Source organism: Bubalus kerabau, chromosome 8 (genome assembly GCF_029407905.1).
Source record: "Bubalus kerabau isolate K-KA32 ecotype Philippines breed swamp buffalo chromosome 8, PCC_UOA_SB_1v2, whole genome shotgun sequence".
In the NCBI taxonomy this organism is placed as follows: Eukaryota; Metazoa; Chordata; class Mammalia; order Artiodactyla; family Bovidae; genus Bubalus; species Bubalus kerabau.
This window is the reverse complement of record NC_073631.1, coordinates 32,847,569-32,874,754: the sequence shown is the minus strand read 5'-3', so window position 1 is coordinate 32,874,754 and position 27,186 is coordinate 32,847,569. Positions and strand designations below refer to the sequence as shown.

General features: G+C 39.8%; 1 protein-coding gene and 1 long non-coding RNA gene across 20 annotated transcripts in view; one reads left to right on the top strand and one right to left on the bottom strand.

Moving 5' to 3' along the window:
• Window positions 1–19,191, bottom strand: part of LOC129659005 (histone H3.3A-like) — a 247,000-nt gene extending 227,809 nt beyond the window's left edge. For 16 of the 19 annotated variants that reach the window (XR_008717718.1, XR_008717721.1, XR_008717716.1 and 13 more), the window contains exon 1: window positions 18,822–19,191. The gene's annotated coding sequence lies outside the window, so the exon portion shown is untranslated. Of the gene's footprint in view, window positions 1–10,275; window positions 10,836–11,571; window positions 11,800–18,821 lie in introns of those variants that run through there. The other 3 variants (XR_008717722.1, XR_008717728.1, XR_008717715.1) reach the window with 3 other exon arrangements.
• Window positions 19,192–23,587: 4,396 nt separating this feature from the next.
• LOC129658519 (uncharacterized) lies at window positions 23,588–25,906 on the top strand. Its single transcript, XR_008717384.1, has 3 exons — window positions 23,588–23,883; window positions 24,131–24,197; window positions 24,753–25,906. It is a non-coding gene; the product is annotated as an uncharacterized LOC129658519 (long non-coding RNA).
• The last annotated feature ends 1,280 nt before the right edge of the window (window positions 25,907–27,186 follow it).

Sequence of the window (27,186 nt, the reverse complement as noted above, 5' to 3'; positions counted from 1 at the left end):
AAACTCTGAGGGGAGAATCTGGTCCATGCCTTAGTCCTAACTTCTGGTGGTGCCTGCAATCCTTGGTGTTCCTTAGCTTATAGCTGCATTGTTCCTGTCTCTGGCTCAGTTGCCACATGGCCTTCTTCCCTGTGCGCATCCTCAGGTCTCTGAATTCAAACCTCTCTCCCCTTTCTCTTATAAATTAAGACACTAGTTGATGAACAACAAATGCTGGAGCAGGTATGGAGAAAAGGGAACTTTCCTACACTGTTGGTGGAAACATAAGTTGGTGAAGCCAGTGTGAAGAACAGTATGGAGATTCCTCAAAAAGCTAACAATAGAGTTGCCATATGATACAGCAATCCCACTCCTGGGCATCTATCCAGACAAAAATCCTAATTCAAAAAGATATATGCACCCCGATGTTCACAGCAGCACTACTCACAATAGCCAAGACATGCATGCTAAGTCACTTCAGTCATGTCTGACTCTTTGCAACCCTATGGATTGTAGGTTGCCAGGCCCCACTGTTCATGGGATTTTCAAGGCAAGAATAAGTAGGTTGCCATTTCCTTCTCCAGGGGATCTTCCTGACCCAGGGATCGAACCCACATCTCCTACATCTCCTGCATTGGCAGGTGGGTTCTTTACTACTAGCAACACCTGGGAAGCCAAAGACATGGAAACAACCTAAATGTCCATTGACAGATGAATGGATAAAGAAGATGTGGTAGATATATACAATGGAATATTACTCAGCCATAAAAAGAATGAAATAATGCTATCTGCAGCAACATGAATGGACCTAGAGATAATGATACTAAGTGAGGCAAGAGAGAGAAAGGCAAATACCGTATGATACCACTTATATGTGGAATCTAACTATTACACAAATGAACTTATCTATAAAACAGAAACACTCATAGACATGGAGGTCAGACTTAATAGCTGCCGTGGGAAAGAGGGTGTGTGTGTGTGGGGACAAAGGGGGACTTTGGGGTTAGCAGACACAAGCTAATATATAGAAGGTCCTACTATACAGCACAGGCAACTAACTATTATTCAATATCCTTTGATAAATCACAATGGAAAATATAAAAAAAGCATATATAACTGAATCACTTTACTGTATAGCAAGAACTTAAGTAAATCAACTATACTTCAATTTTTAAAAATTCCTAAAAAAAAGAAAGACATCAGTTGTTGGATTTAAGGCCCATCTCAATCCACTATGATTTCATCCTAGAACACATTGTTAAAAGGCCCTATTTAATAAGTAAGGTCAGATTCAGAAATATCTGGAATTAGGACTTAAACATACCTTTTTTGGGGGGCACAATCCAATGACAATGCATATTATGAAACTCAGCATATAATAATTCATCTAATTCATAACTAGCAGCATTATGTGAAAGCTAAAATTGCAAAGCAGTTTTCTTTTCATTAATGATACAAGGATCCTACTTGAAATTCTCTGCTTCGTACCAAAAATACTAAATTCTCAGAACAAAACAAAACAAATACTTTCCTTTAGCACATTTTGGAAAGAACCTATGATAGCATCAAACTAAATTTGTAAAATAGAAGAGGAGAGAGCAGATTCCTGGGTCCTAAGAATATTGTCCCTATGTATTAATTTGAGGAAGTATTTACACATTAATTTAAAGATGAAAAACTCAAAAGTATCCCATAGTGAGGGAGATTAAATCCTTCATATAAGAAATACATAAAAATAAATCAAAACAAATGAGTCACTCTACTATTTTAATAGAACTGAAAATTTAAAAAGTGTTAGTTGCTCAGTCCTGTCCAACTCTTTGCAACCCCATGGACTGTAGCCCTTTAGGCTCCCTGGTCAATGAAATTCTCCAGGCAAGAATACTGGAGTGGGTAGCCAGTCTCTTCTCCAGGGGACTTTCCTGACCCAGGAATCCAATCCATGTCCCTCGCATTGCAGGAATATTCTTTACCATCCGAGCCACAGGGAAACTCCTAATAGAATTGAGACAGTCTACTTGGAAAACAGGGCATGACAAAGTTCAGCTTCATTGTAGGCAGGATGCTTTAATATAAAATCTTTTTTCTGAGACTAGGACATAGAGTAATGGTTGTGAGCACAAATCCAAGAAATTATATTAGAGAACTGTTGTTATTGTTCAGTTGCTCAGTTGTGTCTGACTGTTTGCAACCCCATGGACTGCAGCAAGCCAGGCTCCCCTGTCCTTCACAATCTCCCAGAGTTTGCCCAAACTCATTTCCATTGAGTTGGTGATGCCATCCAACCATCTCATCCTCTGTCATCCCCTTCTCTTCTTGTCTTCAATCTTTCCCAGCATCAGGGTCTTTTCTAACGAGTCAGCTCTTTGTATCAGGTGGCCAAAGTATCAGAGCTTCAGCATCAGTCCTCCCAATGAATATTCAGGGTTGTTTTCCTTTAGGAGTGACTGGTTTGATCTTGTCTGCGAGACTCTCAAGTCTTCTCCAGCACCATAGTTCAAAAGCATCAATTCTTTGGTGCTCAGCCTATTATTTTATATTAAATTACATTCAGATTTGTCTTAATCATACTGAATATCTCATGATGAATTTTCCTATAATTTTTATGTAAAATATTTTTAGAAATCAAAGACTTTCTGTAAAACAGAGTTCTACAAATTGTACTACATTTACCCCACGATTCACACTGTTTGACATGAAATGCTAGATTATGACGACTGTCATTATTAGGGGACATGATACAAAGGGAGGGAGGACCTGGGTACTCTCAGTGGATTTCCTCAAAGGCTCTGCCTGTAAGTCTATCACAAACCCCGCACTCTTCTACTTACCTTAGACTCCAGGCCCACTGCAGCAGTTTATTCTATTCTACCATTTTTGAAGAAACCTAATCAGCTCTTTCAACCTAGAGCTGAAAAGTGCTGCAGGGGATAAAAATCACCCAAACAAGTGCCCAACATGGATGGATGGCCCAACAAGCCCAAGGTTCCCACCTTCCTCTGGGACGTCCATGTTGACCTAGTATGCCTCTGAATCCTGCCTTTGGCCAGGATTCTCCTTTATTCTACTCTTGTGTCTAGTGGAGGCATCTATTTTCTTCAACACAGAATTTCAGAAGGATTCACCTGAGGGATTACAGGATTCCTTCCCTAATTCTGGGGATATTAAATTAGCTTAAAAAGCTTTAGAATCTACATTCACTGCTTTTAATCATGATACAATTTGTGGGGAGAGCACTGCAGTAGCAGAGAAGAATAGCAGAGAAAAACAGCTGGTAAATTCTGTCATCTACAAAATTCAGTAAATGACAATCCTATCCTTATTTTGTGGTCATGAATTGCTTATTAACATGGACCTGAACACAAAAGTACTAAAGAGCTGTATTTTTATTAAAGTATCTGTTTACTGATGTTTAAAGGTGGCCTATGGTTAGACTTGAAATTTACCCTGGGGCCTTACTGCTGTCTTTATAAACAGTGATGTGTGTAAAAGAGAATGCATGCCATGGACCTGTTTAAACACAGGCACTCTGGGTTCCTTCCCTTTCCTGATGGGTACAGAGAAAATTACTTCCATTGCTGGCAGTTGAGGTTTCATGGTGGCTCCCCCCACACAAACCATTAATAATTTTTTTGTTAGATTACATAATTTATAGTATCAGTTTTGAATGCATAATGTAATACTGTATACTGAACGGTAGTTAGTCTTTCTTCAAATAGGTTATTGAAAATGAAATAAATACCTAGATTAAATTTCCATACTAGGGAGAGAGAAATGAAATAATTTGCTGAGTTGCAAAAATATGTAATAGACATTGTGGAGATAATCTAAATTCTAAAAAAAAAGATTACTTCATTGTTCTAGTCACCTCAGATAGTTTTATCATAAAAGCAATTTCTGAGAAAACACTGCTGTGATTATTGGACAAAAATTAGTATTTTTAAAGTAAATGAGTTAAAAAATCATCTCTACATAAATATTAATAAAGTTTAATTAATAATAATGGAGAAGGAAATGGCAATGCACTCCAGTGTTCTTGCCTGGAGAATCCCATGGACTGAGGAACCCTCGCAGGCTACAATCCATGGGGTCGCAAAACATCAGACATGACTGAGTGACTAAGCAATTAATAATAAAGGCTAGCTGGGAAGCCCAGGTGGCTCAGAGGTAAAGAATCTGCCTGCCAGTGCAGGAAACACAGGTTGGATCCCTGGGTCAGGAAGATACCCTGAAGAAAGAAATGGCAACCCACTGCAATATTCTTGCCTGGGAAATCCCATGGACAGAGGAGCCTTGCAAGCTACAGTCCATGGGGTCGCAAAGAGTTGTATGTGACTGAGCACACACTGTAATATAAAACACTGACCATATTTATTTTAGTGTCTCTGGTTTTTGTGAATGAAGGGGTAATAGAATATTCAATAAATATATGAAATATATGATCTCTCAGCAGAGCTGGGAAAATTTTGCTATCTTTATATCTAACCCTAATCTTTAAAATAAAAATTACTGGAGTTATGTTTCTAGAAACTTGCTGGCATTCCTAGAGATTTATTTGCAGATTTTCTGTGGTTTTTAAGAAATGCAATTTATATTTTGTATTAAGAGGTATCTACTAAAATTACAAGGCATATTTTTTCCAAACTACCATCCCTTCTTTGGGTCTACTATAAATCAATTAATATGGAGCCCTTCTCCTTTTGCTGCTGCTGCTGCTAAGTCGCTTCAGTCGTGTCGGACTCTTTTCGACCCCATAGACGGCAGCCCACCAGGCTTCCCCGTCCCTGGGATTCTCCAGGCAAGAACACTGGAGCGGGTTGCCATTTCCTTCTCCAATGAGTGAAAGTGAAAAGTGAAAGTGGAGTCTCTCAGTCGTGTGTGACTCTTCGCAACCCCATGGACTGCAGCCCACCAGGCTCCTCCGTCCATGGGATTTTTCAGGCAAGAGTACTGGAGTAGGGTGCCATTTCCTTCTCCATCTCCTTTTGCTATTATTACCATTATTTTTCATGGATTCAAACCCCTTATTTTCCTAAGCTTTGCCTTTCTGAGAAACTATCAAACTTCAGCTGTGGGATTGGTACTAGACCCTGTGGGAATTTCAAATAGAATTTTAATTTTCTCTGGGCACTGGGCACCATTTGTTGTTTATTCCTCTGAAATGGTGTTATTTTTGTCATGATAATAGGATTGTGTTCATCAGGACATGTGTCATCTCCCTTAGTGTAACCTCACTTTTCTCCTTTGGAAAGGACGCAAAACAGAAGTAAAGGAAAGACATGGGAAGATTAAATATAGCCAGTGGTGAAGTTAAAAGATTAATTAGTGACTCTGAGATGCTTTTAAAACAAGTACATATCAAAACCTTAGGGGAAATCTAATTTGTAAAAATAAGTTTCGATAATGTATAAAAATGAAATGTTCCATAAAATTCTCTTTAGAGTTATTTTTGAGGTTGTTTTTAATACATATATATTTTTACTTTTAAAATATATGTTTTTACATAATGTTTTAATACTTCCATGTATTAGTAAATGCTCTTAAATATACAGAATAATTGTGCCTAGACTGCTTATTTACCATGAGTTGTAAAAACTCTAAATCACAAATTATTTGTTAGTTTAACGTTTATTGCTATTTTGTAAATAACACCAATATCATAGTAATTAACACCCTTTAGGACGATGGAATGCTAGAGAAAAAATTAAATGTTGAATTTATCTTTTTAACTTTCTTCCTAAACATCAAGTTGGTTTACAAAAGCTTAGTGATTTTGCTAATGCTCGTCCACATCTATGAATTCCCTACCTTTAAATTCTTTACAAACATGATTAAAATATTTTTTCATTTGTTCCCCTCATCTTGTTTGGGTTGTGCACAAAATAAAGGGACTTACACACTCAAGCCAGAGAAATCATACATAAGCTTGATAAGCTTCATAATGCTAATGCTGTTTTGATAGAGAAAACCACAAGTAATGCAAATAGCAGCCTCTACTCTGCAGTACAGGTGTATAATAAGCACATATAATTAAGCCAAAGATACATAATGGTTTGTTGTTGGATACGCATTTACAACAGCTGACTACGCTCTTAATGTGTGGTTCATGAGTTAGGTAATTTTCTTATGTCTCCACTCCTTGAACAGAATATTCCTCATGGACTCATATACAAAATGAGTCTGTGCTTTTTTACCCAGCAGATTCCCACTGCTGCCTGTAATTTAGTGTCTTTGCCATATCAGCATTACCTAAAGATGATTAAAAAGATCATGCAAATTCACAAACAAGTCATTTTATTCTTCAACTTAAATAATTTAGAAATGCCCCCCAAAAGGAAAGTTATCAAAATGTAAACCTTTTGACATGGTTTCCATCTTTGTGAAATATATCAACCATGTATTTAATCACTGTTATGCATAAAATATGGTTTATGGCTCTGCTCTATATATCACATAAACTTCTTTGTATATTATGAATTTGAGTCCTTTTGAAGGGCATAAAGCCAATATTAAAAACTAGTAAAGGTTTTTAAAAATTGGTATAGAAACAGGCAGCAGTGTATAAACTATTTTCAGTTATTTTTAATTCTATACTTTCATTGGTAATTTTTTTACCTCAAAATGCATATACTCACATATATATACAGTCTTTGAATTTTGAATTGGGCACATAAAAGAATGAAGCTATATAAAAAGTATTTGAATGTATTTTAAATACCTTAAATCCTTTCTCCCTTTCCAACATAAGACTGCTAAACATTTTGATAGTGTAAGAAATATCATCAGATATGCACAACTGAGATGAACCATGTCTGTTAACAGAGATGGTCAAGAGTCTATCCACTACGGTTGATAACGTGGAGAAAAATAGGTAATGCAAATTCGGTTTTTTTAAGGTGATATCATACACATGTATTGAACTATACTGTGTATAATATCTGAGCTTAATAGCATTTTCCCATAAATTACTGTGTAGGTACCATTAATCATTGTATTCAACTGCTGTGCATTGCCTGCTTAATTCAGCTGGTTCTGATTTATACATCATTATAAAGAATGCAAAGGAAACTGAAGTTAAAAGTTTTACTTTCCATATTAGCTACATAGCTCATCCTCTTCCAGTCCTATCTCAGGACAGGCACTAAATAATCAACCTGATTCTTTGGTTGACATTTTTTAATTTTTCTCTTTGGTTGCACAGGGTCTTCATTGCTGTACACAGGCTTTTGCTAGTTGTGGTGAGTGGGGACTACTCTTCGCTAAGGTGTGCAGGCTTTTCATTTTAGTGGCTTCTCTTGCTGAGGAGCACAGGTTCTGTGCCATATGGGTTTCAGTAGTTGTAGCTTGGGGGCTCCAGAGTACCAGGCTCAGTTGCCCTGAGGCATCTGGGATTTTCTCAGACCAGGGGATTGAACTGGTGTCCCTTGTTTTGCAAGGTGGATTCTTAACCACTGGACCACCAGGGAAGCCCTCCTATGGTAGACTTTTTAAAGCCTTGTCTGCAACTAATTTGGGGCAAAAACTATCTTGAGTCTTTAGAATGGACTTTACGGAATCAAATTCAGTCCTGATACCATCAATAGGGTCGACTTAAAAAAATGCATAATGTGAGAATTGCGAGTTAAGCTTTATTTGAGGCAAAATGCAGACCAGTCCAGGAGACAGTACCTCAAGTAGCTCTGAGAAACTGCTCCAAAGAGGCAGGGGGTAAAGGTCACCATATATGTGATTTTGGTGAAGGAAAAATACATGCAATCAAGCCCATATTTTTCCAGGTTTCTACTAGTCTCATGAAGCTTATTGCTAGTCATGAGGAACAATCTTCACCAAGAAAGATGTTAGTGCTTTTCTAGACACAGTGTTAGTTGCTCAGTTGTGTCTGCTCTGCAACCCCATGGACTAGCCCACCAAGCTCCTCTGTCCATGGGATTATCCAGGCAAGAATACTGGACTGGGTTGCCATTCCCTCCTGCAGATATGGGGAGATACAAGAATTGGGCTCATAAAATTGGCTCCTGAAAATATCTATATGAAGACCTTTTCTGCCAGTCCCCTCATCCCTCCTCACAACACAGAATGCCTCATATTTCTGCTCTCTACCTTGAACTCATTTCAGGGGGTTAATGAAGGTCAGTAGCTGCAGCAGCACGATTTAATTTGTGTAGAGGTAGATACCAAGTGCCCATGGTAAGTGCCAATTTGTAGTTGGCAATAGTCACTCCTACGGTTGCTGCTGTTATAAATATTTGGTTCCTCATGAAATAAGCCAGTCATTTTTCCCTCTATCTTCTTTTCTATGACCTTGACCATGTTGATTGTGTGTGTGTGTGTGTGTGTATGTGTGCATATGTGTGTGTGTTAAAGGAGGGTAGTTTGTCCTTGGCCTATGAATTTGTTTAATATAAAAGTCTTTGGGTGTTAAATTTCTGTTTTTCAAAAATAGAAATCACCAGAAGGGAATTCCTTCATCTTCTCATCTGTAAAACCCACCTCTGATTCCAACCTCATTTTCCCTCCTCTTTTCAAAGACCAGTGAGTTCAGATGTGCTCTAGTTCTCCTTCCTTCTCTTTTCTCAGAGATCTCACAGTAGAGTTCAGCACTCAATAGCTCAGTCGTGTATGACTGGCCCCATAGACTGTAGCCCACAAGGCTCCTCTGTCCATGGGATTTCCCAGGCAAGAATACTGGAGTGGGTTACCCTTTCCTTCTCCAGGGGATCTTTCTGACCCAGGGATCTTTCTGACCCAGGGATAGATGACCATCTCCTGTGTCTCCTGCCTGGCAGGCAGATTCTTTATCACTGAGCCACCTGAGAAGCCCAGAGACTCCACACCGCTGGCTATTCTCATAGTCTTATGAGCTCTCGCAACCGCCTTGTGTTTCAAACTTTCTTTTTCCAAAGGACTCTATTTTCGCAGTTTTGTACTTGGTTGGGTAGTACAGATAAGAGTCCAGAACAAGGCTAACTAAATTAGTGAGGAAGACAGGAGTTGCCCCAGTCTTTTCCACAGTTTACTAATTATTTGTATAGACTTCAAAAATAAGAACCTGCTATTTAACATCTGGGGAGCAACTGTTGAGAGCTAAGGACATATCAGCTACCAGGAGATCTTAAGAACATTTCTTCTTAACCCTCTTCCTCTCATTTTGCAGATGCTATTGGGTTGATAAATTTAAATAATAATCATTTCAACAAGTAATATTTTGACAGATAGCTTTCATATTTGGAGAACAATTTCAACTTTTTTCTTGTCTTCCTGTTAGAAAGGATCAGACATAAAGAAACATCTCTTACACTGTTGGTGGGAATGTAAACTAGTACAGCCACTATGGAGAACAGTGTGGAGATTCCTTAAAAAACTGGAAATAGAACTGCCTTATGACCCAGCAATCCCACTGCTGGGCATACACACTGAGGAAACCAGAATTGAAAGAGACACATGTACCCTAATGTTCATCACAGCTCTGTTTATAATAGCCAGGACATGGAAGCAACCTAGATGTCCATCAGCAGATGAATGGATAAGAAAGCTATGGTACATATACACAATGGAGTATTACTCAGCCATTAAAAAGAATACATTTGAATCAGTTCTAATGAGGTGGATGAAACTGGAGCCTATTATACAGAGTGAAGTAAGCCAGAAAGAAAAACACCAATACAGTATACTAACACATATATATGGAATTTAGAAAGATGGTAACAATAACCCTGTGTACGAGACAGCAAAAGAGACACTGATGTATAGAACAGTCTTTTGGACTCTGTGGGAGAGGGAGAGGGTGGGATGATTTGGGAGAATGGCATTGAAACATGTATAATATCATATATGAAACGAGTCGCCAGTCCAGGTTCGATGCACGATACTGGATGCTTGGGGCTGGTGCACTGGGATGACCCAGAAGGATGGTACGGGAGGGAGGACGGAGGAGGGTTCAGGATGGGAAGCACGTGTATACCTGTGGCAGATTCATTTTGATATATGGCAAAACCAATACAATATTGTAAATTTAAAAAATAAAATAAAATAAAAAAAAAAGAAACATCTCACTTCTCTCTCAGCCCAGTTGCTGCATCATAATTTTTCAGACAATTTAGTCTGTCTAAACATAAACCTGTCTATTGCTGAGAATTTTCAGTGTGTACAAAGACAAAAAAAAGTTTTCAAAGGGGAAAAGTATCCTTTTGAACATCAATTACTGCTCCTTCTTTGAAAAGAACAAAACAGCAAAAAAAGATGGGGTTAGGGCTTCAGTTGTGAGTATCAGTCACTCAGGGCTTCAGTTAGTTGATTTTAAAAGTTTTATTTCTTAAAAGCAAAATGCTAGAAACTTTTATATGAAGTGTTATACAAAGTGTTTTTTTTCTTTTTGTTTCTGAAATTTCTCTGTATGCTTAAGTGCCACATGAGAAAGAAAACTGAATGTTCAGTTCAGTCGCTCAGTCTTTGCGACCCCATGAATTGCAGCACGCCAGGCCTCCCTGTCCATCACCAACTCCAGGAGTTCACTGAGACTCACATCCATCGAGTCAGTGATGCCATCCAGCCATCTCATCCTCTGTCGTCCCCTTCTCCTCCTGCCCTCAATCCCTCCCAGCATCAGTCTTTTCCAATGAGTCAACTCTTCGCATGAGGTGGCCAAAGTGCTGGAGTTTCAGCTTTAGCATCATTCCTTCCAAAGAACACCCAGGGCTGATCTCCTTTAGGATGGACTGGTTGGATGTCCTTGCAGTCCAAGGGACTCTCAAGAGTCTTCTTCAACACCACAGTTCAAAAGCATCAATTCTTCAGAGCTCAGCCTTCTTCACAGTCCAACTCTCACATCCATACATGACTACTGGAAAAACCATAGCCTGAATGTTACACATGCAAAAAATCCATGAGTTCTATGGTGATATATAACAATATGTAAATAAAAATTGTATTTTCAAACACAGGTAGTGGTTTTCAAACACAGGTTCATGCCAAGTTGAAGACTTAAAGCAAATAAATGACTTCTGGATACTGGACATTACATATTATGCATACACCTAAATATATTGAAAAAAAATCAATGCTACTCTCTTTTGCCAATCTGTATTTTAAGTTTATATTTTGTTGGATATGCCTTATACCTACCATTGGAAATAGTTGTGTGGAAGCACTGTTACATTTAAGAAACCTGGGATTGAAGAGCAAAAATCAGAATGCCATCAGTGCTGAAGAACTTCAGTGGGTCATCTGGTTTACTTCTCAGCCTCTGAATATGCAAATTCTTGATCCTTCAATAGAGTTAATTTGCCTGTTCTTAAACTGCCTCCATCTCTAGGGATGGAGGCATCATGGACTGTTTTAGTAGACTAATATATTGCTGTTTCCATATATTGAGGGAGTATGGAAAGAAAAGCCTTGGAGAAATGACAGTTTTCTTCAAATACAGTTCTCTGCCTTTCTAAGGGAATTTGAAATAGCTCCCCTTTATCTCCAAAGGCAATTCTCCTCAACTAAAAATTAATCAGGAATTAGACAAGTTCAAATAGCGAATTGTGTACTTCTCTTATTGCCACACAGAAGCACCACTTTAGCCAGAAAACTAGACTAACTACCAACCTTTTCTGGAGAAGGAAATGACAATCCACTTCAGTACTCTTGCCTGGAAAATTCCATGGATGGAGGAGCCTGGTAGGCTACAGTCCAGGGGGTCGCAAAGAGTTGGAGACGACTGAGTGGCTCCACTTTCTTTCTTTCTATCGTTTCTTTTGGAGAAGGAAATGGCAACCCACTCCAGTGTTCTTGCCTGGAGAATCCCAGGGATGGAGGGGCCTGGTGGGCTGCGGTCTATGGGGTTGCAAAGAGTCAGACACGACTAAGCAACTAACACACCCACACACACCAACCTTTTCAGAATTAGCCTCAGTTTTCATGAACTTTGAATATGCAAGGTCCTGGGGAATGCATTCCTCACAAGAAGTGGGACTTTAGTTGGTCTGAAGTGCTGTCATGTGAAGGAATATTGTGTCTGTTGGGCATTGCTCCAAAGAGTAGGCTATGAGCAATGGAAATAAATCATAAGAAGGCATATTCTGACATATGATAAAGATGTAATAACAAAGCTGCCTAAAACTTAAACAGGCTGTCTAAAAATCCAGTGGCTTCTTGGTCTCTGAAATTGTTTAAGCAAAGACAGAATGATCACACACAAAGGGTATCGTGAGAGTCCTCACTAGTTAAAAGGTTCGGTGGATAGCACATAAGTTACCTCCTGCTCTAAGCTTTCATGACTAAATGGTTCAAATACTTTAATCTTTTCTGATGAAAGCTATCTTGTTTTTCTTCAACAATCTTGGTTGTCACTTATGAATTTTTCCAAATTATTTACATATATTAATTTTAAATATACATATGCCACTGATAAGCAACATTTATCTACCTGTCTATACCTGTGCATATCCTTTAATTCAAAGGCTTAAAATATTTGACAAAATAGCCAGGAATATACAACAAAGACAAGTATTTATTCAATAAACAGGGCTAGGAAAACTGGATATTCACATGTAGAAGAATAAAACTAGATCTCTATCTTACACCACTCATAAAAATTAAATCAAATGGATACTTTAAATGTAACACTGGAAACCATAAAATACCTGGAAGAAAACAGGGAAAGTGTTTTGGCAATGAATTTTTGGTAATGACACCTAAAGAAAAAACCAAACTGATACCAGTTTTGATTTCTCTTTTCTTCCTGTTCCACAGGTTTACAAATTCCATTGCTTATAGCTCTGCAATATCTCTTCAATACACCCTCCTCCTTTCTCTTTGCACTGCTGTCTCCTAATTCCTCCCTTAATATTGCTCACCCAGACTACGACAATTGTTCCCTGTCCTGTCACACTCATTTCTTCATTTGACAAATGTGTGATGGGCACCCGCTATGTTCTACTTGAGGCTACAGCAGCAAGACACTGCCCTAAGAACCTCCATGCTTGTACAGAGAGAGACAACCCCTTCTCATACAGTGCTTTCTCTTTCAGTCTGTCCTGCACCCAGGAATCACCTTCTTAAAAATCATAATGATAATTACATTACCACTTATAAACCTTTGGTGAGTTTGCACTCTGAAATTTAAGATGCTTCATGGACTTTATCTAAAATCCTTTTCCAGGCCAATATTCCCCAGTCACCTCCATTTTTTGATTCGGTTGAGAAAACTAACACATTCAGTTCAGTTCAGTCGCTCAATTGTGTCTGACTCTGCGACCCCATGGACTGCAGCATGCCAAGCTTCCCTGTCCATCACCAACTCCCGGAGCTTGATCAAACTCATGTCCACTGAGTTGGTGATGTCATCCAACCATTTCATCCTCTGTCATTTCCTTCTCCCGCCTTCAATCATTCCCAGCATCAAGGTCTTTTCAAATCAATCAGTTCTTCGCATGATGTGGCCAAAGTATTGGAGTTTTAGCTTCAGCATCAACCCTTCCAAGGAATATTCAGGACTGATTTCCTTTAGGATGGACTGGTTGGATCTCTTTGCAGTTCAAGGGACTCTCAAGAGTCTTCTCCAACACCACAGTTCAAAAGCATCAATTCTTTGACGCTCAGCTTTCTTTATAGTCTAACTCTCACACCCATACATGACTACTGGAAAAACCAAAGCTTGATTAGACGGACCTTTGTTGGCAAAGTAATGTCTCTGCTTTTTAATACGCTGTCTAGGTTGGTCATAACTTTTCTACCTGTTAACAAACATCCTTAATGCTTCCTTCCTAGCCCCCTCCTTTCTTTTTCTCAAAAACTATTCTTTCTACAGTACCATGCCAGATGGTTCCCAGATGCTCATCTCTTGAATACACACTTGTACAGCCCCCTCCACCTCACAGAACCTGTGAATATGCTGGGATGTCACTCCTGTGGTTGGTTAGGTTAGTCATCAGTTGACTCTGAGTTAATCAATAGGGAGATCATCTTGGTGGAGCTGACCTAATCAGGTGAGTGCTTAGGAGGGGCTGGGCCATTCTTAAGCACACCCTGATGGTCTTGAAGGAGCAAATTCATGTTGAAGAGGAAACCACATGGCAGAGAATGGTGAGTAGCCTCTAAGAGATGAGGAGCACCCTCAGTTGGCAGCCAGTGAGAGAGCAGGGAATAAGTCCTTTAACTGCAAGGAGTTGAAGTCTGCCAACAACCTGCCTGAGCTAAAGGACCCAAGCCTCAGAGGAGACTCAAGCCCAGGCTAACACCTTGATTTCAGCTTAGTGTGATTCTGAACAAAGGACTCAGCTAACCCTGGTCCTAACCCACAGAAACCGTGGGCTAATAAACTGGTCATGCTATAAGCAGCTAAATGTATGGTAATTTGTTAGGCTCCTATAGAAATAAATATCCACCCAACTACTGAGACCCAGTTTAAATGTTTATCTTTTTGGTGTTTGCCCTTACTTCCCCAACCAAAAAGTGATCTTTCTCTAAATTCCTATAGGATCTTGCTTCCCTCTTATGGAACTTCCTATTTTTATTGTAGCTGTTTGTGTATGTCTTACTTCTCCTGAACTGTGGGTTCCTTGAGAGCAGACATGGCTTTCCTTATGTACATATGCATATGTTCCATACAATCACTGAACCCAGTATTCACTTAGGCCATGCAGGAAATACTTCTCAGGGAGCTAAGAATTAACAAAGCTTCAGTCTTCAGCTTCACATTCACTTTTTTTGTGCTTATGAGTAACTTCATGTGACTTAGCACAAGTACACATCGTTGTGACCTGACTCTCCCTAAAACTGTCATGCAAAAGACTAATTCTTTTGTTAAAGGGTAAACAACATGCAAGTTCAACATATTTAAAATCCAGAGTTGAAGGTCATTAAAAACAGAGTTATAAGTTAGGAAATTTGCAGATAAGCAAGGTGGCACTTCGAGCTACCCAGACACCGTGATGCTTGCTGCCCAGAGGCGAGGTCTGGGGGAGTGGCTGTCACCCATACATGTCACTTCCTTTCTCTAACCTCACAGTTCCTTTCACCTGTGGATACCCAGGTGGGTTGAAATAAGAAATAATGAGGAACCCAGGCTCAGAAAAGAGCTTCCCCTGGCAGTGGAAGCATTACGTCCAGAGTTGGTTAATTGAAATCATGCATCGAACTAAGTTGCCACTTTGATGCGATCTGACAAAAATGATCATAGGATAAAATTGCCTCTTGCTGATCCCCACCTATCTTACATTTCAACTTGCAGCAAGATTGAAGCAAACTGCTCCAATTTACTGCTCCCGACCTGCTGATAATGGACACTTTGCCGTGCACTCTCCCTTCATTACTGCTCAGGTCAGGGCTGTTAACAGGGACTCTTGCCACTTTTGACAGATAGTCACTACCAAGATGAATGGCGGTAGCCACATGACCACTTAGGACCAGGCCTTCCCTCTCCAGTACCTTCAAAATGCCTTTAAAAAAATAAAAATAAAAGTCCACACTTCACTGTTTAACTCTTTATTAACTAGGAGAATCAACAGAAACCAGGCAACTGTGACCTCCTATTCCTTTACTGTAAAGCAAAAACTACTTCAAAGAAATAATTTAACAACATTTTAAAAAGAAACTTTCTAGCAAGTCTGCCTTTGTACATTCTGTTCTACTGGGGAATGGAAACTGGCTGTAAACTGAGTTTCATGGGGCAAGGAAGCAGTTATTCACCCAAAGTCTCAGCTGTGCTAAATCTTATGAAGAACTGGCTCTGTTTCTGTGTTTAAATGGACTTATTTAAGAACAATAAAAAAATGTTTTTAGAGAAAATTAGCTATTTTTAATATCACACAGAGGAATAGAACTCATCAACAGCCTGGCATTCCATCATTTCAATTATTCATAAACAGCCTTTCACGAAGAACTTTTTACCACCAATATTTCTAAGTTATTCTACTTATAGTTACAAAGGAAAAAAAAAAAGATGAGAGGGATGCATGTATCTTTCTGGGCTTTTTTCTTTAGCAGACACCATAGATTAGATAGTAAGTGCTTAATAAATAAGTTCTAAGAGCAAGCTAAAGCAGGACAGTGTCTTACATTTCTTAAAGCTTCTAACTTAAAACTGTATATAAAGTGTATAGTGTTTGTATAGAATGCTTTAGTTTTTTATCCAATTCCTGACACACACATTCATATTTGCATTTGACAGTCAAATGAGCTCTCACAACTCTTATTAGATTTACACTGCATTGTCTAATTCACTTTGCCTCATGAAATTAGATGAACTATTAAATACCATAATCTGTTATCCACCATTAAAATTAATTGATTTTCATGTCACTTTATAACTAATGAATTACCTGGAGATAGTCTCATAAACTACAAAGCATAGTGGGAAAGCTCTTTTATTCCCCATCATTTCTAGTAAGGTTGAACAGTCCTATGCTTTGCTAGTTTGTCTCTCAGCAGAAATCTCACAAACAAAGCTGTACTCAATAATTACACTTCATGGATAAGAATCACATTTATGAAAAAGTTTCTGAAGATGTGGATAATATGATGCCTAATATTGCTCCAGGAGGGGTTTTTCATATGAAAATTTCCAGACACAGTATGGTGTTGCCACAAGTATTATATAATTGAAATGGACATGCTATTAAACAGGAATAAAACCCTAGCAAATAGTCCTAAAAATAATACATGGGTAGCATTTTATTGTGTTGCCTGAAATAAATCTTATTTGATATTTCAGTTCAAAGACTGCATAGCTGTATTACAGTAATAATGTGTGGTTATAGAAAATTTATTATGTGCCAGGCACTGTGCCAAGCATTTTTAACATGAATTGTTTTATTTAATCCTTAAATGCTCCCATGATAGAAGCTTTATCTTTATCCTCATCTAACAGGTAGGGAAACTGAGACTGAGAGAGAATAAGCAACTTGTTCAAATTCACATAATCAATAACAAAGTAACTGGGACATGAATCAAAAGCAATCTTACTCCAAAGTCAAGCTCCTAATTGTTAGGCACTGGGGTCTTTTACTGTAACATCACTGCATCACTTGGCATGGATGGTATGTTGGGCCATTAATTGCTCACAATTTGTATCCATTAATGTTTATTAAGATAATCCTCTCATAAATTGGTTCATTCAAGGAAAACAAAAATCTTGCTTTTTAATGATCTTTCAGTATTAATTGCTCCATGTGAATTTTAACAAACTTAACAAAACTCTGTGTTTATTTTCCCCACTGCAATATTAAAAGTGGGTAGGAGGGACACTGTATATCTACATATACTGAAGAAACCATGAGAGCTGGGTTCAAAGGAGGACTCAAAGCTTCTCTGGCTGAATGAGGGGAGGGACCATGCGCTCTGTTTTGCCTGGGACCGTCCTGGTTTTTGCTAGTTTTCCTGACATAATCATTAACAGAATGCCTTTTTATTCTCAATATGGTCCCAGTTTGGATAATAAATTAATGAGTTACTTTCATCTTAAGGGAGAAGCTTTTCTGCTTATTAATAAATTCAACTGTAAAGCACCTCCATCAGTCTCATGCAGTTGAACAGGTTGCTACCCCAGTGCGCTTTAAGCATTTCCTATCTGCATGCTAGGGCATCAAAGGAGTAGATGGACTTGCTACCTCTGACTTCTTCCTCACCCTTTTCTATTATTTACTCACTTCAGTGGGTCACTGGTGGATGGTCTTTATAGTGTGTCAACTTGGCTAGGCTATCGCTCCCATGGTTATTCAATCAAACACTAATCTAGGTGTTGTTTTGTAGGTGTTTATACATGTGATTTAAATCCTTAACCAGTTGACTTTAAGAAAGATTCTATAAAATCTGAGTGAGCCTGATTCAATCAGCTAAAATGCCTTAAGAGCAGAGGCTTCTCTGAAGAAGAAATTCCACCTGTGGACCTAAGAGCTCCAGCCTGACCATCTGCCCTAAGGATTTCAGGCTTGCCCCTCCCAACCCCTACAACTGCATGAGTCAATTCCTTGCAGTACACTTCATACTATATAGTATATATTTCCTACTGGGTTTGCTTCTCTTTGAATTCTGACTGATACAGTCCCTTAGTGCTTGTTGAGTTCTGCTTCAAATCCTCTGCATGCTCTTCCAGGCTCCTTTAACTTTATATCCACATAACTCCATGGCTCCCTGCCTCCGCTCTCTAGTTCTAACAAATGAGCCTAGAGCACTGCTGCTGCTGCTGCTAAGTTGCTTCAGTCGTGTCCGACTCTGTGCGACCCCAGAGATGGCAGCCCACTAGGCTCCCCTGTCCCTGGGATTCTCCAGGCAAGAACACTGGAGTGGGTTGCCATTTCCTTCTCCAATGCATGAAAGTGAAAAGTGGAAGTGAAGTCGCTCAGTCGTGTCCGACCCCTAGCGATCCCATGGACTGCAGCCCACCAGGCTCCTCCGTCCATGGGATTTGCCAGGCAAGAGTACTGGAGTGGGGTGCCATCGCCTTCTCCAGCCTAGAGCACTACTTCCCTCGTTTAGAATCTAATCTTTGTCAAGGGCTGATATGCCCTAGGCACTCCGCTAGACAGAGGATATAAAGATGAAGAGAATAGTCTCTGTTTCCCAAGGTCTCACAGGCACGTCGCTGCCCAGCACAAAACTCGCAAAGCCCCCTCCAGTGCCTGAAGGACAAGGGAAACGACTCCCGCGGCAAAGCGGACCTTGTTCACTTTCATCTGCCTCACAGGACTCAGAGCCCACAAGCACCTAAAGCGGGAGAGGGGCTGCTCCTCGAGGCCTCCAATACGGTGCACGTTTCCTGTGGTTTTGTTTTAAAGTTAAAGTTTTGCTGCGGGGAACAAAACCTGGCTATTTAAAGCAGGATATTTAAAGCAGAATACAGGGAATTAATTACTTACAAAACTGCTGTAAGGGCTGGAGACGGGGGCTTCCGACTGGTTGTTCAGGAATGGCTCTCAGAAACACACCTCAAAAGCTGCCCATTAGGGGCCTGCTCTGCCGCTATCAGGAAGGTGGAGAATCCACTGAATTTATTAACTGGAACTTTTAGCTCAGGGTCAGGAAACGGTTGCTTGCCACCACTATTGCATTTTCCTCTCAGCATTCATGACGCTAGCGCCTGCTGGTCACTGAAAAACCGCTACGGGAAAACCAACATCTCCAGGACGGCACTTGCCCCGGAGAAACCGGTAAAGCTGAGGAACATGACTCCCTCTATCGGCTGCCCCAAGTCTCGGGCGAGAGCGTCGAGTCCGCACGCAGACGTCCAGCAGCAAGGGATTCTGGGAAGCAAGGCATCTAGTCTCCCAGCTGCTGGTAGTACAAAAAGGCTTAGGACTCACTATGGGGCATGTAGCCTGAGAAAACTATGATTGGAAAACACACATGTACACCGATGTTTACTGCAGTACTATTTAAGTAGCCAAGACGTGGAAACAACTTGGATGTCCATCTATAAATGAATGGATAAAGAAGTTGTGGTAAAAATATATAATAGAATATTACTCATCCATAAAAAGGAACAAATTTGAGTCAGTTCTAGTAAGGTGGATGAACCTAGAGCCTGTTGTACAGAGTCAAGTAAATAAAAAAGAGAAAAACAGTTATAATATTGTATATTAATGCATATAGATGCAATCTAGAAAAATGACACTGATGAACCTATTTGCAGGGCAGGAATAAAGACTCAGACATGGAGAACAGACTTATGGACACAGCAGGGCCAGGAGAGGGTGGGATGAATTGAAAGAGTATCACAGAAATATATACATTACCATATGTAAAATAGGAAAGTTTCTGTATAATACAGGGAGCTCAGCCTGGTGCTCTGTGACCACCTAGAGGGGTGGGATGGGGTGGGAGGTGGGAGGGAGGTTCGAGAGGTAGGAAACATCTGTATGCCTATGGCTGATTCATATTGATGTATGGCAGAAACCAACACAACATTGTAAAGCAATTATCCTCCAATTAAAAATAATTTTTTTTTAAAAAGGCTCAGCAGAAGGAGGTTAAAATGGATGCTGAGTGCCAGCCACATTTTCCATCACAGCTGGGTTTCATCTAACCTGGAGAGTTATTATGCCTATCCTACTTGCTGCTGCTGCTGCTAAGTCACTTCAGTCGTGTCGGACTCTGTGCAACCCCATAGACGGCAGCCCGCCAGGCTCCCCCGTCCCTGGGATTCTCCAGGCAAGAACACTGGAGTGGGTTGCCATTTCCTTCTCCAATGCATGAAAGTGAAAAGTAAAAGTGAAGACGCTCAGTCTGTGGGACTCTTAGTGACCCCATGGACTGCAGCCCACCAGGCTCCTCCGTCCATGGGATTTTCCAGGGAAGAGTACTGGAGTGGGGTGCCATTGCCTCCTCTGGCCTATCCTACTTAAATAAGGATTATTGACTTTAATTAAAAGTCATGGTGTCCTTAGCACTTAGCATAATTTCTAGTACATAGAGGTACTTCAGATATATGTTGAATGGATGGATGAGTGAAACAAAATAGTGACTTATTGACACAATTACAATTTTAAATTGTGGTTTGTGTTATAGGTAAAACTTACCCAACAAATTATAGCAACTATATCCCATATGGGCTTCCTTGGCAACTCAGATGGTAAAGAATCTGCCTGCAATGCAGGAGACCTGGGTTCAATCCCTGGGTTGGGAAGGTCTCCTGAAGGAGGGAATGGCAACCCACTCCAGTATTCTTGCCTGAAGAATCCCCATGGACTGGAGGGCTACAGTCCATGGGGTTGCAATGAGTCAGACACAACTGAGCAACAAAGCACAGCACAGCACATTTCCCATATAATGGCTAGTACAACATTTGGAAGTGGAAGGCACTCAATAAATATTTCTTGAATGACTGGAGAGATGAATACAGTGCTATCAGAGAATAGAGTCTGACATGCATACCTCAAGTATACCTACATAACCAGCATTAATGCTTCTCTAGGACACTAGCTCATTAGACTGGAAGGTGATACTTAATTTTCATATTATAGAAACTCATGATATAAATATTTCCTTTATGTTGATATGTTTTGTCTCCCAAGAATTATTTTTATTGGATGCCTCCTCCTAAAGTTGCAGCCTAGTGAGAACAAATTAATTCCACACAAACATGATATAATTTTCTGAACAAATAATACACTTCATTTCCAAAGACTAATGGTAAAGAAGATTTATATAACATCACACTGCTAGTCATTTATGTTTGCAGTGTGGAGAAAGGCAGATAAACCTAAGTGAGAGAAGATGGGACATCATTTCATGTAATTATGGTGCTATGGTCTGAATGTTTGTGCCTGCCCTGCCTCCCAAATTCATATGTTGATATCCTAATGCCCAATATGATGGTACCAAGAAGTGAAGCCTCTGGGAGGTGCTTAGGTCATGAGGGTGGATCCTCACAAATGGGATTAGTGTTCTTCTTCTAAAAGAGACTACACATAGCTCCCTCATCCCTTCTGCCACATGAAGACACAGTGAGAAGTCAGAGACCCAGAAGAGGGCCCTCATCCAACCACACTGGCATCCTGATTTCAGACTTCTAGCCTCCAGAACTGTGAGAAATAAATTTCTGTTGTTTACAAGCCATCCAGTCTGTGGTCTTTTGTTATAGCAGCCTGAACAGACTAAAACATGGCAAAAAAAAAAAAAAAAAAAAAGGCAAAAACCAACAACCTGCATATGACTTTGCGTAAATGGGATAAGGTTCTCCAAGAGAAAATTGTTAGAACTCATGTCATTCCTCTGAAATCTGCCCCCACATATGCGGGGTGCTTGTCATGCACAATGTGCCTCTTGAGCAACTTTCAATAAACTCAAAGAAAAATGCTTTGGAATTGGTAATTTGAAATCTGTATTGATAGCACTATAATAAGAGGTCACATGACATGCTGCCCCCAGGAGAGCAAGCAGTGTTGCATACACACTATCTGTACTTACAAAAGGCCTCAGGGATCAGTTATGGGCTGGTAAGCTATTACTGGGAAGACAAGTTTACTGTTTTATACTTCACACTGAGTTAGAAGTATCACTGTTTTCAAGAAGTTTTCCTTAAAAACCATCATTAATTAAAATTATTTTACTTTAAACATTTCATATTTATTTTCTATTAAACTTAAGCTGCTATAATATTATACACATTTTCTGAAAGATAACCTAGTTGAGAAATTATCTTGTAATAACTTACTTCATTAATATTTTTATAACAATATACCAGACTCACTTTTAAGATTCTATCTCCTGGTTTCCTAGCTTGATACTAAGAGCATTCTGTTCCAGATAATTTTGTGGTGGTGAGGGGTTGTCTTGTGTATTATAGTATGTTTAACAGCATCCCTGATCTCTACCCTCTAGCTGCCAATAGCAAATCCCTCCCCCCTCTTTCCCCTATTTTGCCTCAATTTGTGATCATCAGAACCATCTCTAGACATTGCCAAATGGGCCTTGGTGGACAAAAATGCCCTCTGGTTGAGAATCACAGCTCTAGCTCCTCAAGGTCAAAGTTTTTGGTGATCAAAGACCTATTGATAGAAATCAGAACAACCAAGACTGTATCTTGACAGGATTAGAGAAAACCATTATTGTGTGTGTGATGTAAGACACAACATCATTATTTAAAGCAGTTTACAGTAACTGAAAACACAAATTTTTCCATTATTTTAGAAAAATAAATCTGAGATGCCTGGCACTCACCACTAACCCTGTTTTTCTGTACTAGATTATTCCATAATTATAGATATAAAAAATATTTAAATTTACATTTCAATACTTCACCAAAGTTTTATTAAACTTCCTTCATTTTGACTCAATTAAAACTGAGCTCAGTGTAGTGAGTCTCAACTGACCTTTCAGGCTTACATAGAAAGAAGACACCACGAAGCTTGCAGGAGGCCTGGACTCATAACAGAAGGGAGATGTATTTAAGGCGCATTTTCATACCTTTGCTTCTCTAGCTCTTGAAATGGATAAAGGCTGGAGGCGGGGATCTGTCATGTAGCTTTAACAAATGTCCAGTGAGTCACAGTGACTGCCCTTAAAGGGATAGGGCTGTTCAAGTGAGACTTTACCCAACGGCACTCAGGCAAGTCCACATTGTTCATGTTTTCAAGACAGTGTTCGTAGGGCTCCAGCCAAGATCTTCTGACTTGCCATCCTCTCCCTTTTGTCAAGCCCAATCTCTTTGTACTTTGGGTTTCCTGACCCAAAGAAGACCTCACATTCTGAATCTCTGTCTCTTCCTTTTAAAACACGTCCCTATCCGTTTTTAAGAGAATGTGCTTAAGTTTTCAAAAATCCGTTCTGAACTGTATGTCACATGAATACAAGAAATTGTATTTTTTCAATCCTTCCGAAGCTAAATTTGAGCTCAGCAGCATAAACATTCCCTAATTGCTACCTGAGAGCATAGGCACAGAAAAGGTGAGGACAGAATCAGTCAGAGGTTACTGATGTTTCCTTTGCATTGGAAAAGCCTTCCATACCCATGGACCACTGGGAATATATCCTAGTGACTCAACTGCTTCTTTGCAGCAACTACAGAAGAGAAAAATTCTTCCCTGTATATGCCCTGAGCTGGGCTGAAGCATTCTGTGATAATCCTGGTAATCCCCAGGATTACCAGGCAGTGGTTAATATTCCAGTAAATTCTTGATTTCTGCAACAATGCTCACATTCTTCTGAGTGGTGAGTAGCCTATTCCATAATGTTGAGTACAGGTGACCCACTGCATTTGACTGCTCAACATATACCCCAGGGAGTTCCTGAAAGAATCCGGTAAAAGAGCAAGCCTTGAGGTGGGCAAAGGCAACACCAGGGCACCTCTGCCCCACTCATTCATCATTAAAGCCACTTGTGGTTCCTTCATGGATTCCATATTGAAGACTGTCTGCATGAAAGAATTTAAGGGACCAAGTTTGTCTTCAAGTCATCTAGCTATCTAAAGGTGCCATGAAGGTGAGTATGGGTCCATAGGGAAATTAAGCCATAGATTAATACACATGCTTGCCACCTATTGCTTCGTGCTTTCAGGGCCTCAGCTAAAACTTATTCAGAAAGAGTCCCACATTAACACTCTGCTACAGTTAAACAATAAAGAACAAATTGGTCTAAAAGTGCCTTGGCAAACTCCAGCCTTCAAAGTCAAGAGATCTGTGATACCCAATTGCCTTTGGCAACACGAGTTTTATGTTCACATTTACAGCCTCCAATGCCAAAGACCTTCAAAGTGAGCCTCACAGCAGAGGAGTCATGAGAACTGATCCCTCCAGGTGATGAGAATTTCTTCAGTAGGAGATGTGCTGGGGAGGGAGAGGCAGTTTCCTGTTCTACTGTAAGGAAGGCAGGAAAATAGAAGTGGATTTTTGTGGATTTGGGAATTACCTGTATTGCCTTCTGGATTGGTTTGAGAGTTACTGACCTAGAAGCAATATCGAGAGGTGGAGCACCTCCAAACCCCTTTCAACCCAATTTTCCTTAAATGGGCAGGCACTTAACAGGAACCAGGCCCATGGCTTCCTGATATATGATGTTTAGGAAACTCCTTTCCCTGATTCTCTCCTGGAACAAGTTCTTAAGTTAACCTGGTGAGGAATCCCCTCCGCAAGGATCTATTGGCACCTACTAAGTCCTAGGTGCTAGAGATAAAGCAGTGAAAAAACAGACCAAATTTATCCTCACGGAACTTACATTCTAACTAAAGGGTTAATAAGATCCAGTGTTTTAAGATCTTACTGTGGGCTGGGTGTTCTTTTACCCACTTTACTAGTATTAGCTCAATTCTATCACTCTATAAGGTAAATATTTTTATTATTCCCATTTTGCAGGTGTGGAAACTGAGACTCGGTGAGTTAAATAACTCAGCCAGACACCCTGGCTCTAGATCAGCCATCTCTACCACTCTCTCATCTTTCAGATAAGAGGATGGACTTAATAGCCAGAGGCATGAGGATGACAAGGCTGAGTTGTTCAGTATGAGTTTGGAGACTTTGGTGCTGATGTTGTAATGCCTAAATGCATTTAATGGAGCAGTAAAGATGGCTGTCTTCTCACACATGCTGTGCTCGTGTCAATGAGGCTGGGATACAGAATAAGCTCCCTTGTTCTTTTTCCCTCTGGGTCAGACTGTGCCTGCTCCGCTTATGTAAGTCAGTTCCTGTGAAACTCTTAACCAGGGAATCTGATCTGCTCATTTAGTGTGATTGGCTCATTCAGGGAGCCAAGCTCTTGTTCCTGAAGCCCAATCTCAGTCAAGGCTCCCTCCACTACAGAACCTGTTTATCAGGAAGAAGTAGCCATGGCAGCACATAAAGTTTTATGTCAAGAAACTCACAGTGGAAGGAGTCCAGGGGTGGACAATCCACAGCTATACAAAGAACAGTTGCAATGACAGGATGATAAAGACAGATACATGTGTGGAAAAACGAAGCCACTCAAACATACACACATGCTTAGCCATTTCATACCCAATCATAACAACAACAAAAAAACGAAAATGGCCACACGCAGCCAGATGTACAACTTTGCAGTGAGAACAAAGGCAGCTATAAATATTCCAAGGAGCCAATAAAAAGAAGATGAAGAAGAAGGAAAAAAAAACAGGAGTGGTTAGCTCTCCAATGTAATGGGCTCCATAAAAGCTTTTATTGTTAAGAGAGTTACTTTACTAAGAGCTATATGAAGAAAGCTGAATGAATGTGAAAAATTGCATGCAATAACCCAAGCTGAAAGATGATTATCAACCTCTGAGTCCTGTATTTTGAAGCCAGTCAGTGCTGCTATTAGAAGATTGCCATTGTAGTTAAAGAAAAGCTTGTTTTGTACTTTTCTCCCCCTTCTGGGTAAACAGAAAGTCAATACAGGCTTCTCCTGTGTTCTGGTCCATTTATTTGAACAATTATTTTAAAGATGTAATCCAATCTTCCTGACTTTCCAAAAGTATAACTCCTGTGAACTTTTCCAGCAGAGTTCTATACACACAACTTGCTAAATCAAGAATTGAGTTATTTCCAGTAGGCATTCCCTCCTTCTCCATCTGCCCTTCACCCCACCCCATTCTCTAGCCATCTGTTTGTTTTGTTGTTGGCTGTTAACAGGATAGTGGGTGACATTTAAGGGAGATGACCCATCTGCACTTCAACCATTCAAAGGCTAGCCAATGAGAAGTGTAAAAGTTGGAAAACTAAAAAAAAAAAAAAAAAAAAAGGACATTATTCTCTTGGGCTGTTAGTGTGGTTTTTCTGTATTATCAGTCTGAAAAACCCTGTTCCCTGCTCTGTACTTTTCTGGGCGGATAGAGTCAGTACAACTTTCCAAAATGCTCGTGCCAGAGGAGAAAAAAAGAAAGTAATACTTCAGAAGATAATATTGTTGAGCAGAGGTTAATGGTTGATGTTTCTGAAATCCCATTATATCCCATTAGTATATTCTGGGATAATAATTGCTGTATTATTGCTTTGAGTTTATTTCAACAGGGAGTTGTCAAAGTTCCCATTACACATGTAGATCATGTAACAGTGTAGTATAAACTCTTTGGAAGATCCAAATCAAATCAGGATTAAACTCTTTTGATCAGAAATCAGGAAGATGGATTGGGGAGCTTTTTTAAAAAACTCTCCTAAATATTTCAAATATATTTAGATAGACTGTGTTAACTTTCTTTTCATGTATTATATACTCAGCAAATTAGATTTCAACAACTGACAACTTTGACTTGCTTTTCAACTGGCAGCTTGACTTTTCCTCCCCACCTAGAGCACTCTAGGCCTCCCTGCCATTCCCAGACCTCACATGAGTCCAGGCAAGTGATCCTGAAGCTTACGCTTCATTAGCTTCCTGGGAAGTCCACCTTTGACTTGTTGCCTTTTGTTGCGTAAACTAGAATAATGGTAGAAATAGAGAATCCACATACACCGCCCATGTGGTTGATTGTATGCAGGAGTGATACAGATAAAAAGAGTCCATGCTGTTGATTTCTCTTTGAAACAAGCACGTAAGAGGATATGTGAATGGAGTCTGCTATAAAGTAAAGCAAAGAAGACTCAGTGTTTAGTCAACTAGGAGAGGAGCACAGCAGCAGAGAAGGGCAGCAAGAAGTCAAGTCAGCTCTATCAAGAAACACAACTCTTCTTTCCCTCCCTCTGGTATCTAATCCATGCATCCCATGGAGGTCATCTGAGTAAATATTTTGAATATGCTAGATATATTTTGAAGGTAAATCCAATAGGATTTACTAAGCACTTGACAATAAGATATGATAGA